This window comes from Paroedura picta, chromosome 6 (genome assembly GCF_049243985.1).
Source record: "Paroedura picta isolate Pp20150507F chromosome 6, Ppicta_v3.0, whole genome shotgun sequence".
Classification (NCBI taxonomy): Eukaryota; Metazoa; Chordata; class Lepidosauria; order Squamata; family Gekkonidae; genus Paroedura; species Paroedura picta.
The window spans coordinates 32,916,292-32,933,141 of record NC_135374.1 but is presented as its reverse complement, the minus strand read 5'-3'; the positions used below and the strand labels follow the sequence as shown (position 1 = coordinate 32,933,141).

The window sequence follows — 16,850 nt, the reverse complement described above, 5'->3', positions numbered from 1 at the left end:
GATGAAAAATTACTTATTTTTGGTATTTGAAGATTTAAGCAATAGAGCCTTGCCTCTGATGAAACTTGTGAGAAAATGCTGTTCAACTGGCACAAATTTTGGCTAGACTTATGTCTGTATTTTGAAAATGAAATAGTAAAAGAAAATCATTAAAGGGACTGTGTCATCAATGTTAGGGGTAGTTAAGAGTTCAGCATTTAACCCAGCCTTTCTCAACTTCTTTACCATTGAGAAACTGTTGAAACATTCTTCAGGCTTTGAGAAACCCCAGAAGTGGTACGATCATGAAGAATATGGTTGGGAAGCATTGCTATGTACATGTCTACCTGAGGCCCCTCCCCTTCCCACCCTCTCCAGGCCCATCATTAGCCACTACGGGAGTGGGTGAGTGTGTTGATATGACCATATGTGGTCATATCACCCAATAAATGTTTAACACATTATATATATGTGTGTGTGTATATATACGTGTGTGTATACACACACACACACACACACACACACACACACACACACACACATTTTTTTTTGTTCTGCCTCTATGGACCAAGTTGTATTCATTGCTCCAGGCAGGTTGCTACAAAAAAAAGGAAGGAAGGAAGGAAGGAAGGAAGGAAGGAAGGAAGGAAGGAAGGAAGGAAGGAAGGAAGGAAGGAAAGGAATGAAGGAAGGAGGGAAGGAAGGAAGGAAGGAAGGAAGGAAGGAAGGAAGGAAGGAAGGAAGGAAGGAAGGAAGGAAGGAAGGAAGGAAAAAGCCCCATTCCAGGGCAAAGGGAAACGGAGGCGGGCACAAGGGCAGGTGGCTGGAGATGGAGATCATGCTACTTCTGGCCACTTTGGTTACACACAGCCATTTCGCTAATGGTTGCTGGTTGCTCACCTCCCGCTTGCGCAATATAGTTGCAGGAATCCACTTTATGTGATTCTCCAACTACTGCTTTAAAATGGAGGATGTAGCTGGAACACTGGATGCTGACGATGTCATGTAAAACATAAAAAAAAAGAAAAAAGCATCTGCAAGAGGTAACCCTTTCACTACATTTTCTGGATGTGGAATGGCCCTAAGACTTCCTGGGGGTCTGCCCTAGACCCCCTTTGAGCCTGGTTTCAGGCTGGGCTATAGTATGGGAAAATGTCTGAGGTGTGTGGAATGTTAACTTCCTTTCCTTTGCACTGTGAGTAAAATCCCCACTGATGGTTGCTTTTTATAGCTCAAATACATATTCAGTTTTCTGTTTGTGGATCCTCAATTCCACCTGTATTTTGGGTCCTCCACTGCATCCTAAAGACCATCTTTGTTTCCAAAGGGTCACTGGAGCATTAGGCCAGCCAGCAGATGTGGCATGAGAGGCTCTGGATATCTTGAATGGGCCTCATCACAGTTATGTGGTAAGATTGGGATTCTTTGTATAGAAATGGCAAAAGCAAACAGAGACAAAAGTAGGCTGGCATCCGTGTTACTGGACTGTATAAGCATCTGAGAGGCTGATATTGATTGAGCAGCTCAAAATTACACTGGCTGACAGTCAGCTTGGAAGAGCAGTTGCCATGAATGTCTAATTCTGGTTTTTTTTGAAGGAAAATAAAAACAATATTTAAGTTCTGCCCGAATGTGCTAAAAATAGGCCTCTGGCTCCAATTCATATCGAGCTTCCTCGGCAGAGTTTGGAAAGTATTTGTTTAGAGTAAAACAGATGCACTGATTTTAACCCATTGTATAGTCGATAGAGTGTGCCATACCTCATAGCCTCCTAGGTTAGTAGTAGTAGTAGTGGTGGTGGTGGTGGTGGTGGTGGTGGTGGTGGTAGTAGTAATAGTAGTAGTAGTAGTAGTAGTAGTAGTAATAATAATAATAATAATAATAATAAGTTGGTTCTTATATGCTGCTTTTCTCTACCCAAAGGAGACTCAAAGCAGTTTACAGTCGCCTTCCCATTCCTCTCCCCACAACAGACACCCTGTGAGATGAGTGAGGCTGAGAGAGCCCTGATATCACTGCTCGGTCAGAACAGTTTTATCAGTGCCGTGGCGAGCCCAAGGTTACCCAGCTGGTTGCATGTGGGGGAGCGCAGAATCGAACCTGGCATGCCCGATTAGAAGTCCGCACTCCTAACCACTACACCAAACTGGCTCTTTTATAATAATAATAATAATAACAATAACAACAACAAGAACAACAACAATAATAATAATTTTATCTTTGTATTCCACCTTTCCCACACTGGCTCAGGGTGGATAATATAAAATATCAAAACAACCAGTACAGACAGTTTATACATATAATATGCTTTAGGATGCTTAGGGCTAATCCTGCGTTGAGCAGGGGGTTGGACTAGATGGCCTGTATGGCCCCTTCCAACTCTATGATTCTATGATTCTATGAATATACTAGATTTAATGTCCATTGTATTTTGGAATACAATGGGCGCTAGAAGGGAACAGAATTAGACATTTTTTGCACCAGGAATTTGCCCCGCCTTCCTGCTCGTCTGGTAGTGGGGCAAATTCCAGATGATGATGTCGCCAGGCTGTGGCTGTCCCAGGCCTGGCCTGACTTAGGCCCTTTTTTGCCCCAGGCCTATGTCAGGTCAGAGCTGTGGGGAAAGGAAGAGTCGGGCTATCCTGGCTTAGCTCCTCCCCACCCACAGCGATGAATATGGCATCCTGGAAGGGACAAAGAATGCCCAAGGTGTGGTGGATCCACCTAGGGCAGCTTTTAAATGTTTAAGAATGGGGTGTTGTGTTGTAGCACAATATCCCATTCTTAAAAATTAAAATCGGTGACCATTCCCCCACAGGGTAGTAAAATCACACCACTCTGGCTGCCTCATCTGAAGGCACCAACCTAGGATGGACTCAGTCTGGCAGGGGAAATGCTCCCCTGTACAGACCGGGGAAGAGGTAAGGCAACTTGCCCCATTCGAAATGCCTGGTGGCAGCATGGCATGGTGCCACTGGTACAGAATGGGTCTCACTCTCTGAAGTCATAAACCCCCCCCCCCCAAATGACTGGGAAGATATCACGGATCACTCAGCACATGGTCTGTTTTCATCTACAGCAGGTATCTTTTTCATCTGTCACGGCAGTGGTGTTATGCTGGTCCTTTGAGTTTTCTTTCCTTCTTTTTTCTCTCTTCCTTAATCATTTTCTCAGGATGTAATAGAGAAAAACAATTGCTGCTTGTAGAGAAAGACTAATATTTGTGTAACCCCAGAGCATTTTGTGTCAGATTTCTTCAGGGGGATATCACTTCAGAGTCTCCTACTCCAGGTACATAGAGCCGACTAAGCAGTAGTGCTTGCGCAACTAATAGTTCAGAAGAGAAATCAGTATGGAAGAAAGACATCAATAGGTTAAACTGAAGTCACAAAACAAACAAAAAACTGTTTGGTGAAAAATTAGAGTTAAGTAAGGACATGAAAGGAGCCTCTTGTGGTGCAGAGTGCTAAGCGGCAGAAATGCTGTCTGAAGCTGTCTGTCCATGAGGCTGGGAGTTTGATCCCAGCAGCTGGCTCAAGGTTGACTCAGCCTTCCATCCTTTCGAGGTCACTAAAATGAGTACCCAGCTTGCTACGGGGTAAACGGTAATGACTGGGGAAGGCACTGGCAAACCACCCCATATTGAGACTGCCATGAAAACGCTAGAGGGCGTCACCCCAAGGGTCAGACATGACTTGGTGCTTGCACAGGGGATACCTTTACCTTTAAGGACATGAAGGTTTTGCTTGTGGTTGTGAAACCAGATGCTGTCTTTTATTGTGATTATATGCTTTAGATACAACCACTACAGCAAACGTTTATAATAAACACTCATAAGGTGTTGTTAGTGTGAAAACTTTTAAATGTATTGAGAAAACCACAAACACCAACTTAAAATCCTTTCTGAGCTTGGATGCCTGAATGTACTTTTCAGAAAATTAACCAACCAAAATTATGTCAGTAAACCTTTATAATATGGAGTGACATGAACTCATTTTCCCCAAACAACTTTTTGTTGCATGATATGACACAAAAAGTTTGGTTCCTATATTTTTTGCAAAGAAATACCGCAGAGGGGGGCTTGACTGGAGTTACAAACTGGGGCCCTGTCCTATCCTATCCTAAATGTTTCTATAATGAACACGGAAGATCAAAACCCAGAGTTACACCATCAGGATCATGGTATTGGTCTCTGGTTGGGATCAGCTGAGTTGGCTTGGGGAGTATGAATTTATACTGTCATCTTTATAATTGTTTGATATTGTGGATAATGCTATTTTAATATTTTAATGGGATTTTATGTTTTACTGTTTTATTCTGTAAGCCGCCTCGAGGTGGCATTTCTCAAGAGAGGCAGAGTATAAATCCAAAAACAAACAAACAAATACATAAATTTAGAATTCTGGCACCAGGTACTGGGCGCAACCACAAAATGACTGCCACAGGAGGCGGAGCTTATCACAAAATGGTTGCCTCAGTGTAAGGAGAACAAAACTAATTAAAAATATACCAGGAGAGAACAGTGAGAAAGAATAAAACAAACACTGTGGTGATAGCTGCTGCTAAAACAATGTTATAATCTGTACTGCCATTCAGATGTCTAATGACCAATCAAATGTCGTGGTCTTCCCATTTAATCATTTTGCTGAGAAACTTTTGATCCAGAGAATAAGAATTCAAGTAACATCATTGTGCTTTTAGGATTAAAATGGTCACTGAAAAACAGTATTCAAATTTAAATGCTCTCTGGATTACCATTTCTAGATGTTCAAAGCAGTGTACTAGGCTGGCAGAAAGAAATTAAGAGCAAGCATCAATGTCTGATGTCTTCCAAAGCATAATTGGGTATATCACCTGGTTTTGGAACAGTGTTTGCCATGAAACATGAGAGTACAAAAGAGATAATAAGGAAAGAAGAAAGACAGCCTGGCCTAAAAAAGCTAGACATATCTGGTCCTAATGCTATGTACCTGAATCTGTTTATGTAAATTTAGTGAGACTTGTCTCTTTACCTGAAACTGCAGGACCTATATACAATGGAAATAACATTATTTTGAAGTGAGGTCCCCAAATGTGAATAAAGAGACGTTAGAATCATCAGAAGAAGGGACTATCTAGAAGAGGAAGATGCCGAAAATCTGATAGGACCATACTTTTAACATGTGTTGGGGGATATTGGACCTATAGCAAAGTCACGCAATCATAGAAGTATTGTGTGCAGTAAATAACCTCCATAGAAAACAGGCACAACTTAACTGTATTGAGGCAAACACAATTCACATCCATATTACAGTTGAAGGGGGGCGGGAGAGAGAGAGGCCTAAGCTAAAGAATGCTACTATCTGTCACAACTAGTCCAGCACCATGTTTGTGCAAATAAATGGCATGATTTCTACAGGAGACAATTGTACATGTATCCTGTTCCTTGCAGGTCCAGGAGGAAAGAGCAATAAAGGGCACAGGAAACAAAGGAAGAATCAGAAGCTCCCAGGTGAAACAGAGAGGCACTTCATTCATTGAGAAGATAACTCATATAAACATCTAGAGCAATGTAGCCCCCTTTCCCTGCAATGTCCAGGCATGTTGAGCCATCATACTCCAACAGGGGAAACCCAGATGCAAACATGGAACTGGCAGTAAAACAAACAGCCCCTGCCCTTTCCCGCAGCCATTTTGTGCTTCTGAAAGCACACAAGGTAGAATGAATGGAATACTGAACTGCTCTCTGTTGCTGTACCACATCTGGGAGATTATTCTCCCCCCCCTCCCCAACACTATTTTCAAGGTGAGTTCCAAGTCACACATGAGTTTAAGGAAAAATGTATAATCTAAGCAGACCCTAAGACCTATCTGTCTATTGTAGGGGGGTGAAGGTTGTTTGTAGGGAAAAGTGTGAAGCTTCCTGCTAAAATAGGGAGGGCTAGGGACATGTGGACTTCAAGGGGTTGCAACCAGGGTGGATGGGGGTGGTTGACCAGGTGACAAAACCCAGACTTGCTCACCCCCATGTTACGGCTGATTCTGACATCTCTGCAGCTTTCATGCATTAGGCAGCCCGCAATCCCTTTCAATACTTCCCCCTACCTTGGCAGGCTGGGGGGGGGGGGGGTTAATGTAAAGGAACATGGGCAGCCTAGAGCCTATTGTATTTTTTGTACAACAGGCTGTACTGATAGTACTGAATATTATTCACGATGTGAAAAGAAATCAGTTATATCTAGTTAAAGCTTTTGGACTGTTTGCTGAAGGAAATCTTTTTGTTAGGGCAAAATTGTTGGGCATTATTGTCTCATTATTGTTGGGCATTATAATTCTGAATTATATCGAAGGCTTCACAGAAAACAAATACAGCAGCCACACAGAAAGTATGTGTTAAAATGGGAAATAAATTAATCTGTGCAGATTTGAACAACGGAAAACTTTATCTCCTCAAATAAACCTGCCGTTTGATTATTAACGCAATGCATAATGGTTGCATATTTATTTATATACTTTATTTATATGAGGTCAGGCTGAGCTTGAGTGGACTGACCCAGCCATGGCAGAGTGGGGAATTCAGCCTAAGATAACCAGATCCTGCTCTGACACTTGACTCTCTAGTCTATACCACACTGCCTCTTCTTTTTGGTTTTGTGTTTTGTGTTTGCTTGTTCCATGAATATCCTGGTTCTCTGTAGTTATGTAGGAAATAATTCTTCTGAATGGACTGTGCTTTCAGATGTGTCTTGTGATGACTCGTTAACGGGTTCCAAATTGAATAGTTGATGCTTGTGGTTTTTCAATGTCAAATTAATTATGGTTCTTCAGAGGGGAAATGACCACCTTTGTCTACACAGCAACTGAATGTTGATATGCATTGCACTTTTGGTTTCCGAGGCTTGTACCAATGCATTTATGCAACTAACTCATAAGCAAATCCTGAGGTTTGAACTGCAGTGGGTTATTCTGGTCCAAGTGATGATATAATTCTTGTCCCTTTTCCCCAAAGAGAAGAGACTTGCTTTTGGGTTGGCTTCATAATTATTCTTTCATTTAAAAAATCTCCTACAGAAGTATCCAGTGGTGCTTGCCTATAAACATCAGCTCAACAAAGTCATCTTCTAAAATCAAAAGGCCAAGAAATAGATAAATAAAGGGTTATACTCTATTAATTTATCCTTTCTCACAAGTCAAGGTACCTCTGGAGCTCCCCTTCGGGTATAAATGTCATACCCTGAAAGCCACTGCGGAAAAACGCCTTTCTGTGGCACAGAGCCAGTGGTAGAAGCCCTTAGCCTACATTGTGACTTCTTCCTTTACTCGCATTGCCACAGTTTCTGGGAAGATGAATGCTGGTGCTTAAAAAGGCTGTTTCTTCCAACATGGTGATACTTTGGTTATGACTTATCTTTTCAGGGACTCTCATACCTCAAAGGCAGTATCAGAAGAAAGAAACATATCTGCAGGAGGAGTTCTTTCAGGGTGACCATTTTGCCTGCTCTCATGCAGATCTCAGTCACACATGCCAAATTCACCTCATGCTCTGCAAAATATGACTGCAGGGTACATTTGTTGTTAATGGGTCAGAGTCAGGTTATCTCCCTTGGCCTCACCCCTGTAGTTCTTGGGATGGGTCAGAGATTAGAAAGGGAGCAAGCCTGTCTTTATTTCAGGTGGGCCTGGATAAGCCAGGCATGCCCCCTGTTTGGACGTTTAGCTCCCTCCCTCCCATCTGTAGCCCAATCTCCTCCCATTTCTGCCATTCCCCTAGATGCTGGGATTGTCAGGACTCAGGCTTTGTCTCTGAGATTTCGGAGGGTTTTCCTTAGGGCCTCAGAGGTCAGTATGAAATCTCAAATGTGGGGACTCATTCTTTGGGTAATGGTTGGAATCCCAATCGGAACTGGCCACCCCAGCACAGAGAGAGACTTCACTCACTGCATTCAGGACCGCGTGTGAAATGGTTTTATTCCATAGGACCATTGTTTTATTCCATAGGAAATGAAACTGTTTAGTAGATTGGGCTCCATTTTAAACTGTGTAGATGGGTTTTTAACTATGTGTTATTTTTAATCCAATGCTGAATACTTACACTGCTTGTCTGTCCTTCCATCTTTTGCTGGTCTTTTGTTGCATAGTTTGCTGCCTTGAGTCTAAAGAAATGTCAGGGTATAAATATCTTTAATGACAATAATTGCTTGACACTTTAGGGCTGAGCCAAAATAAAGGAGGTATTGAGAACACAAAAAAGAATATCATGCAACAGGGATGCAGTTTAAGAAATAAACAAGAATCGGTTGCACTGGGAATAATTAGGGCACGGTGGTACTTTTGCCTAAAAAAATTCCAGAGGAGTAGCTGTGCTGCTCTGTTGCAGTGAAAGCAACAAAGAGGCTTTAAAGATGGTGCCATTTGTGTTTGTTAAGCTTTAAGGCATCCCAAGTTTTGTTATTGCCCATCTAAAATGAATGTTCTTATTTTGAGACTGCAGAGACAGCAAGCAGAATGTTCTGGGAGGACAAGACTATTGTGGTGCTTCAGTTTTAATCTAGGGCATGCTGCAGTCACATAGTGTTCCAGAAAGGACATCTGGTTAGATGATGTGTGCTGCAGATCATGTGGATTTGGCACATCAAAGAACACTTGCTAAATCAGCAGATAACAGACTACTCTCAACAGTGAAAGACAATCTTTTCAACCTAAAGTAATTAGAAAAGTATACTATGGAGGTTCATAAGCAAGCTAGTATCTGAGTCGCTCTCTCCCTTTGCAGTAGAACAAGCCCATGGTTTAATTAGATGGCTTCAAAGAGACAAGATAGAAAGGTTGTCAGTATTTTAGGGCAGCCATTCTCAACCTTTTTTTGGCAATGGCCCTTTAAGGGTTCCTGGGCCCGCTGCAGTAGGCTGGCCTCTTTCACAATGAGCTAGGCTAAAAAGTGGTCTAAACTAAGTGTTAACTAACTATACTTGACATAGGTAAAAGGTAAAGGTATCCCCTGTGCAAGCACTGAGTCATGTCTGACCCTTGGGGTGACGCCCTCTAGCGTTTTCATGGCAGACTCAATATGGGGTGGTTTGTCAGTGCCTTCCCCAGTCATTACCATTACCTTGTCTTATATAGAAACAAGACAGATTTCTAGAACTTTCAGCCCAGAGAAGAACATGCATTCATTTTTTCTGGAATGCATTAATTCAAGCACATACAAAGGAATCGATTACATTATTTCTTTTTCTTTCCCTTATCCTAATTGTCCACTGGGAGAGAACATGAAGCCTTACTTCTGTGTTACCTGTTACCCAGAGACTGGTTACCACAGGAACAGCTTGCTGCCTTAAGCACTGTTAGGGGAGTAGCCACTTACCAAGTGACTGTCCTCCTTTCCTCCTGGTGCTCCTTTTAAAATAATGTGTCCAAGATGGTGGAGGTCTATGGGGCATAGAAAATAATTACCAAGTTCAAATGTTATAAGGCATTTATTTAAAGGAAAATGGTCACAAGCATATTCTTAGCACAGCACCAAACTGAACAAAAAGGTAAGGCACAATTCCTGTCTCTCCCTCTACACATGCCCTGTCAGAGGCAGGCTCCTGAGTTTAGAGAATTACAGATCTTTATAGGAGTTCCATTACCTTCAAACCTCCTTCCATTCCATGGAAGGGCCTCTTTCTCCAGACCTCAGTTAAGAATTCTGTCTGCCTTGATGGAATCAGCACAAAACAGAACCTCCTCTTTCTTCCCAGGAGTTTTATCATCCTCCTTTCTCCACCCACAGGTCAGGCTGAGTCAAAGAAACTTTTCCTGAAGTTTCTTCCTGAAGTCTTTTTAGCACTTAATACCTCTCTATTCTTTGTTTGGAGAGTGAGGGAAGACTGCACCGCCCTATTGTCTCTAGCTGGATATATTAGCATTTTAAAGAGGTAGCTGAGATGAGTCTGGAGAGCCATTGAGTTGACTCTCCCTGTCTATTTTTTGCTCAAAGAGAAAAACTTAAAAAAACAAACAAACCAAAAAACCTCTTGGTGAAGGTTTATTCAGGCCAGACCTCCACCCCAAAATGCATTTTTTTCAAAGCTGTATTAAGAGATACTGGCAGAGTCTTCATGGAACCAAGATTAGTTGATGCTAATATGGGTGTATCACTTGGAGGGGTATGGAAAGAGTTGTTTTCTTCTAATGAATTTTGAGAGTAGAATTCTGTTTGAGCTTTGATTTGGCATTTGCATTGCTTTTTGTAAAGAACCAGCCTCCCTCTTAATTGCATGGGTATTTTTTGCCTGCGAAAAGTTAATTTACACAGTGATTTTTCTTTCACTGGCTCTCGGTCTTTTTTCTATAGTTGATTGTTGTTTTTCTTCCTTTTCTTTTTTTCCAGCACTGTTCCCTGAAATTTCCTTGGGTTCGTCAAATGCATTTGTCTTCTCTGATGGCCATGATACTATTGATTTTTCTGCCTCCATCATTGTTGAGTGTCTCTTTTGTTATGTGTATAATCTGTAAACCTCTACAGAATTTTTCAAGGTGAAAGCTGCTACAAAGTATAATAGCTTATAGTAAAATGCTATAAACCTCTTTTTAAGGCACACAGCCCCTTGTCCTTGATACTGCAGGACTGTCTGCTGTACAGAGAGGAATATATCATCTAGTTTCATTTTAAAATTTCAAAGCCATCAGATTTTTAGCTTCCTCCTCTGATTATGCTCTTCTGTGCTGGCTATTCTGTAACCATTAGTTCAAATGCCTTCTTCTTAATTTTGCTTTACTAATCCCTGTGTTCCATAGTGGGCCATTATTTTTTGTCCTTGGCCTTTGGTTCTGTTTTTATGTGGGCTGTGTGTAAACAAATATAGCATTATATTAGGTAACAAGGTATATGTTTACAACCATATTATCTCTCTTTCAACTGTTATCTGAAATCTACAAAAAGCCAAATTCCTCCACCCCCTTTTGCTCATGTTTGGCTTTCACGATAGATTTTAAAACAATACTTTGGTAAGCCAATCTTTAACTGCATATCTGTTCAATTCAAGGGTAAATCATCCCTTTTCTCTTCTCCCAGTCCTTAGCTGAATCATGGAGTTTCTCTCATATAGGAGAAAGAAAGTGCTAGGGAGCAACCCCATCTATTATCTCAGAGATAACAGATGGTAACATATCTAATCTTAGATTCAAGTGGTGAACTCACAACTTGCAGAAAGTGTTTATAGAATCATAGAGTTGGAAGGGGCCATACAGGCCATCTAGTCCAACCCCCTGCTCAACGCAGGATCAACCCTAACCATCCTAAAGCATCCAAGAAAAGTTTGTATCCATCTTTGCTTGAAGACTGCCAGTGAGGGGGAGCTCACCACCTCCTTAGGCAGCCTATTCCACTGCTGAACTACTCTGACTGTGAAAGTTTTTTTCCTGATATCTAGCCTATATCGTTGTACTTGAAGTTTAAACCCATTACTGCGTGTCCTCTCCTCTGCAGCCAACAGAAACAGCATCCTGCCCTCCTTTAAAGGGATAGCAAGCCCTTTTAGTCCCTTTGGAGTTTACTTGCAGCTTGCAAAAGGCATTAAAGGGACCGTGTGATGGAAGGAAGTTGGGAAATGAATGCAATATAATGAATATCTCTTTATACCTCAAGCAAATGTGACGTCTGTTTTCTGTCTGATGACCTGTGTGCTCATAACCTTTATATTTCTTCTAACCTTAGCAGGGAGAAGATAATTCTGTCATGGTATGTTCTTTCTGAAATAACTAAGATGAAATTTCCTATACATGGGTCACTTCCATTGCGTGAATTTCCCATATGGTGCCTTGCAACTGAAATGGCAAGCCATACACAGGATTTGTGATTTTTGTGATTTGCAGGAAATTTGTCTTGTGCAAAGTCACCCTAAGAGGACACGGCTGCCATGCTCTTGATAGGTACCAGATGGCTTCCGCACAACACTGTGGCTCAGCAGTCATTTCTGATCCACCCACTGACTACTAGGCAGTTTGTCAAAGGAAAAACACAGCAATTCTGATTCTAATGTCAAACATACTGGCTTAGTGCCAGCAATATATCCACCAGGAGTCAGTAGTAGGTACAATTAAGAATCAGTATGATTTGGGAAATCATTATGATTTCAACAAGGAAAGCTAGTCAAGATTGTTATTTATTTATACCCTCATCTCCTGATCATACATCAATTTGCAAGGGGGCATCTGTCCAGGAATTACCCACTTTCAGACCTACTTAGCTCTAGCATTAAAACAATCAACATCAGCAATAAAAACACACAAAGATAATAATCAAAACATAGGTCAGGAAGGAGGAATCGTTAAAGGAATGGCAAAACACAAAAGTCTGTTGGGACATAGCAATAGCAAAGGACAGATCAATCTCACTGGGTTGAGAGTTCCAGAGTTTTTGGAGCCACAACCAAGAAGACCTTGTCCTTTGTTGCCATCTAATCTCAGAAGGACAGGGATATGCACAACAGGGGCCTCCCAAGATGACTGCTTTGGTCCAGGTAGGTTCATAAGGAGTAAGAGGTATTTCAGGTATATTGGTTCCAAACCATGAAAGGCCTTAAAGTTCAACAGCAGCACCTTGAATTATGCCCCAAAACCAATTGGGAGCCAGTATAGATTGACCAAGACTGGCCAAGTATAGATAGGCCAAGACTGGAGTGAAATTGTCCCTATGTCCCAATTCAGTCAACCAGTCCTGGCAGCAGCATTCTATTTTAACTGAAGTTTTCAAACACTTTTCAAGGCCAGTCCTATATAGACAGCATATCACAGTAATCTAAATCCCAAAAACTGATTGGCCCCCACAGTGGCCAATGGAACTTGGAAACTTCTGCATTATCTTAGCCCAGGGCTTCTGGGGTCTGATCGGCACCAGCCCTGGAGGGTAGCAGCCTGGCAGCAATGTCATATGGAAGCGGGTATTTACCCCACTTCCATATGGCTGCCCTCGCGGCCTTTTCCACCGATTTGTAATCAGCCATCTGCCAAACAAAAGAAATAAAAGGACTGAGACTGTGACAAATGCACTCTGTTATTTTGTAATCTGACTCACCAAATTGTATTTTGCTGTGACCAAAGTGTTTGAATCATGATTGCTGCAGTTGTGCTGGCAACAGCAGATAACAAAGGTAAAGATATTCTGGTGAAGTTACCATCTTTTTACCTACTGTATCAACTACTGCTTGCTGATAGCAATGTCTGTTTTTAATATTTTTGGAAATGTGTTAATTGTTATTGATAATGTATAAATTTTATTATTTAATATAATTGTATTGTTGAAGAGCCTCTTGTGGCGCAGAGTGTTAAGGCAGCCGTCTGAAAGCTTTGCCCATGAGGTTGGGAGTTCAATCCCAGCAGCCGGCTCAAGGTTGACTCAGCCTTCCATCCTTCCTAGGTCGGTAAAATGAGTACCCAGCTTGCTTGCTGGGGGGTAAACGGTAATGACTGGGGAAGGCACTGGCAAACCACCCCATATTGAGTCTGCCATGAAAACGCTAGAGGGCGTCACCCCAAGGGTCAGACATGACTCAGTGCTTGCACAGGGGTTACCTTTACCTTTACCTTTATTGTTGACAAACTTTGTTGTCTACCGCCCTGAGTCAGCGAGTACAAAAGGAGCAGTGTACAAATTGAATGAATGAATGAATGAATGAATGCTACCTACCCCGCTAGTAGTGGGGAAGTGGGAAGGTGAACTGCTCAACTGGTTCTATGCTTAGAATTCTGGCAAGTGAAGACCAGAGGGATTAGGATATAAAAGTTCCATATGCTGTCTTTGCTCCTAATATCAGCAGTCATTTAACAATCCACTACTTACTTTTTGACATTATTTTGAGGCTTCATAAACCTATGGTTCCATATGACTTCTTCGTCTGGCAGCAAGAACAAGTGAGGTATGCAACACCTGCACAAAACAGGGACATAGCACAGGCCTATGGTAATTACTGATCAAAGCTTTTGGAAAAGTAAAAGCCCAGATGAGGCTGGTATGTGAATATCAAAAACAAGATGCTAGAGACAAGATGAAATATATTACAGCCCTGAAAGGGGAGAAAGTATGGCTACACCTGGGGGGGGGGGACAGCAAGGAAAAATGCAAAACTTATGTCTTTTGTCTTTTAAGTCACAGTGCTTAATCAACTGAGCAATCTGTCATTACTGATAAAGACAGACTTTGCTTGCTCCTTTGTAGAACATAGAGGCCTGATAGAACAATTAACGGGGGGGGGGGGGGAGAAAGGAACTGGTAGAAAATGATGAGCAATACGGTAAGAGGATACAGCAGAGTAAGGAATGGTTGATATGTCTGTATAGGTCCCTGTACCTTCTGAAAGGCATCCTCTCTTTGAGGAGGACTTGCCTAAACATTCTGAGGACTCTTGTTATGACACTACAGGCAAAAGACAATATGCCCATAGCAGAGAGTTTGGATCTAGCAATTGGATTGCTAGGGCTGAGTTTGGAAATACCTAGAGATTTTGGGGTTAGGGCCAGGGGAAAGGGTGGGTATGGACCTCAGAAAGATATAATTCCATACAGTTCACTGTCCAAACCATCCATTTTCTCTAGGTGAACTGATTTCTGTTGTACGAAGATTACTTGAAATTCTGAACGACCTCTAGGCCCAGCTGGAGGCTGAAAAGCCCACCATCAAGATGCCCTGAACCCCAAGCCTCAGTTATCAGTGACATAGCCTTGGTTTATGAGTGTTGAACTTGAGTAGGAAGACACACTCAGAAACCATTTTGAATTACAGATTATGTGTCTTCCTAAATGTTATGTTATAGGCTTAATTGAAGAGGCAAAGTTATAATGATTACAACCATCCCTACCAGAGAGTGGTGCACTTGCACATTTAAGTGGTTTAATTGATTTGTTGCAGCTTAGGAAGTTGATTGTATAACCCAGTCTTTTTCAACTTTTTGACCATGGAGGAGTCCCTGGAATAATTTTTCAGACTTCGAGGAGCCCTGGAAGTTGTGTCAGCTGGCCATGCCTCCCTCCCACATCCCCGGAAGTGACATCACTTGAAGTGTCATCATATTAACAGGAAGGTTCAAGGGGAGTGATGGAGGAGGGGCAGGAGGTGGTTAAAAGCAGGAGTAGGCATGCAGGCTCCGCCCCCTCCCAGGTGCTAAAACTACAAGATGACTGATTCTTGCTTGGGAGGGGGAGCAATGGAAGCAGCTGGTTCCCTAGCAAGTGGCTGAGTCCATTAAGGCAAGAGAGGAAAGGCTACAGACCCCTGGGGATCCATGGACCCCTGGTATAACCTATTTACTGTTTTTAAGCTCTGTGGTTTATTGAAGTTTGTCCCTTAACAAGTGTGTCATGATATTAATAATTTGAACAGGGAGCTGAGTTCGTGCAAACATCTCCTTTGTCCTTTAAAGTTTGCACGTTCTCTGATATGACAGACCACAAAGTTTCTAGATGTATTTGTGCAATATTTTTTTCGTTTTTATCAGTGGCTCAATCAAAATGACTTCCTGAAGATGACACCTGCGTGTTGCTCAGAACGTGGTTAAGAATAGCCTCCTTTCTTATCTCTGTTTCCAAGAAACAGTTGGTACTACAAATTCTTTTTATAACACTCAGGCCACTGGAGGACCAAAAAAGGGACAAGGGGGTGGGGGTGGGGTGGGATTGCAACTGCAACTTGCTACATTAAAAATTATTCAGCAACAACTTTCTTTGGGGAAAACAGAGTAAGAATGGAAGGTGGATGCAATTACATGTGGGGATTACAGAAAATGGAAGAATTTCATATACCTGGGGGAATGCAGAATGGACAAAACTTAGCAGAAAGCTAGCACAGCCTGAATAAATGGGTTCCCCAGGTTAGTGGCTTAGAATTCACAAATTCTGAGCCATGTGTATTTGACACAGGGCCTACCCTGCAAGGGACTCTGCCTCCCTTGCTTGCTCAAAATTGTATCCACTTTTCTGCAATCACCTTTTCCTGCTCTGGATGACAGTAAGCTGATCAGTTGCTTCCTTTTGATACAGAAACCTGCCCTTCCTTCTGGGGCTTTGCGATCTGCTGTTGTATTCTTGTTGTTATCAGAAAGACAGCACAAAGAGATTTCTGATTTTGGAGGGCATCCATTAACACAGGGCATGGTGGAAACAAGGGCAGGCCTCATGACAACCCCACAAGCCACTTAGGGCAGCCACCTCAGAGAACTCATTCCTTTAGCTCCTCCCCTTCATATCCTTTCAGACCACAGCAGGTCACACCTTGAGTTGCTAACCTCCAGGTGAGGCCTGGAGACCTCCTGGAATTGCAAGTATCTCCAGGCAACAGCTATTAGTATCCCTGAAGGGAATGGCTGCCTTGGAAAATGACCTGCTGCATTACATCCTATTGAGACCCTGCCCCTTCTCAAATGCAGCCCTCCTCAAACCCCCAGGTATTTCCCAACATGGAGTTAGCATATCTGAACATAAGCAGCAGCAGCAGCAGCTGTTCTAAAACTTCTGCTGCTGGTGGAAGTCAGCGTCTCTTTCCCATCTTCATTTTTTGGAGTTCCCACCTCTTCTCTACATTTCAACTGAAGGCTTTCACCTTTGGTCACCACAGTTCCTGAATCATGCCATCCATCGCCTTCTGTAATTCGTTTCCCACTTTCATAATTACCTGTCATCATAGATCCTCTGCTGCAGGAAGCTAATTAGGAATTAGGTTTTTCAACCTTTCTGGTAAGGCTGCCATGCCTTTCAGAGCTCCATGGAAGAGAAAATGTAGCACATTAAGGGTTTTTTCCCTGTCACTTCTTATTTCGGCGGGCAAATGTTGCTCAGTTTCTGCCTTCTGTGCAGCCATACAGGAGCTCTGCCAATAACACCCCCCTCCACACACACAAATGGCAGGTGTATTGTTA

At 42.3% G+C, this 16,850-nt stretch overlaps 1 long non-coding RNA gene across 1 annotated transcript; it reads right to left on the bottom strand.

The window, feature by feature from the left end:
• Positions 1-2,262: 2,262 nt before the first annotated feature.
• On the bottom strand, positions 2,263-16,813 carry LOC143839682 (uncharacterized). The gene is made up of 5 exons (XR_013231819.1): positions 16,607-16,813; positions 13,784-13,870; positions 9,323-9,387; positions 8,051-8,111; positions 2,263-3,306 (listed from the first exon to the last, which is right to left on the bottom strand). It is a non-coding gene; the product is annotated as an uncharacterized LOC143839682 (long non-coding RNA).
• Positions 16,814-16,850: the final 37 nt, after the last annotated feature.